Genomic DNA, 1,908 nt, shown 5'->3' with positions numbered 1-1,908 from the left:
TCACGTGGCTGCAGGAATGGCTCAAACACAGGAAAATTGTGAGGAAGGCACAGGGCCTGATGGTACTTCAGTCTGTTGTCTGTAGGGTCACTATTAGTCAGCACCAACTGGATGGTACCTAAAATCTAAAAGGTTTTGTGAGTCATCTGAGTCACCTCTGTTCACCTTCACCAGATCCCTAATGTCAAATTATCTCTAATACGTAGATGAGAAATTAATTCTAATGTCTACTAGATGCCAGTGGTTTGGCCAGGTACACCGCCAGGCATTTCAGCGTCGAAGGGGTTAAAAGCTAAGTTCATCTAATAGGATAGTCATGACCCATGCATCATTACTGAGCCACAAAATTTTGTCCCTCTTGAGTACGGGTAATCAATACAAAAGGTACACTCAAGTTTTAAGGATTAGTAACAAAGAAACGAACTTATTCATTTCAAAATATTGATCGCATGTCACAAGGCCATATTCTGGCTCTTGTGGACATAGTTTTCTCTAGCCACAACCTAAACTTGCATATGAGCAATTGATGGTCTGTGCCAGTCAGCCGTTGACCTTGTTTTGTGTGATGATATTGAGCTTCTCCCTCATCTCTTCCCACACGTGGTAAATTTGATTCCTTTGTATTCCACCTAGTGAGGTACACCTGTATAAAGCCAAACCAAACTTAGTGCCATTGAGTCAACTCTGACTCAAAGTGACCCCAGTGAGTGGAGTAGAACTGCCCCAGTGGGTAGCCAAGGCTGCTAATCCTCACGGGAACAGAAAGCCCCATCTTTCTCCTGCAGATGGGTGGGTGGGTTTAAATGCGTGACCTTGCAGTTAGCTGTCAAATGCATGATTCCCTATGCCACCCAGCGCTGACCGCACGTACAGTCACTGTTTATGTTGTTGAAGAAGGGTATTTGCAATGAAGAAGTTGGCCTTGCAAAATTCTATCATGCAATTCCAGCTTCCTTTCTCTCATCAAGGACAGAGTTTCTAAACACTGATCCTTCCTCTTCATTCCCAACTTTCATATTTCAATCCCCAATAATTATCAATGCATTCTGATTGCATATTTGATACATTCCAAATTTTAGAAGTGGGTAGAATTCTTCAGTTAAATCACTGACTTTACTGGTTGGTGCATAAGTTTAAATAGCAGTAAGATGAACTGTTTTTCCTTGTAGGTATGTAGATATTATCCTATCACAAACATTATTGTATTTCAAGATAGATCGTGAAATGATCTTTTTGAGGATGAATGAAATAGCATTCCCCTGGTCACTCCTAGCATAGTAAACCATATGATTATTTGATTCAAAAGGGTCAATACCAGTCCATTTCTGCTTACTAGTGCCTAGTATATTTATCTTTATGCATTCCATTTCATTTTTGATGACTGTCAATTTTCCTGGATTTCATATAGCATACATCTCACATTCTGATTATTAATTGATGCTTGCAGCTCTTCTTATTTTGAGTCATGGTCCACCCGACCTTAAGTATATTCCACTTGAATGTAGAGACCATCTAAAGGGCACATTTAACTCATCAAACACTAATGACCAGTGATCAGAGGAGTTGTGGGTGACATTAAGAACATCATACATGAAAAAGGCAAGAAAGATGAAAAAGGCAAGAAGGCAAAAGCCAAAGTGGATGTCAGAAGGGACTCTGAAACTTGCTCTGAGATGTAAGTCGCTAAAGCACAAGGAAGAAATGAAGTAAAATAACAGAAAATTTCACCAGGTAGTTCAAGAAGAAAAACATAAAGCATCATAATGAAATGTGCAAAGACCTGGAATTAGAGAATCAAAAGGGAAAAACATATTCAGCGTATCTCAAGCTGAAAAAAACTGAAGAAAGACATTCAAGTCTTGAGTTATAAGATAGAAGGAGCCTATGGGCGACATTGTAAATGATGCA

The sequence above is a fragment of the Tenrec ecaudatus genome, chromosome 5 (assembly GCF_050624435.1).
Source record: "Tenrec ecaudatus isolate mTenEca1 chromosome 5, mTenEca1.hap1, whole genome shotgun sequence".
Classification (NCBI taxonomy): domain Eukaryota; kingdom Metazoa; phylum Chordata; class Mammalia; order Afrosoricida; family Tenrecidae; genus Tenrec; species Tenrec ecaudatus.
This window is presented reverse-complemented; position numbering follows the sequence as displayed.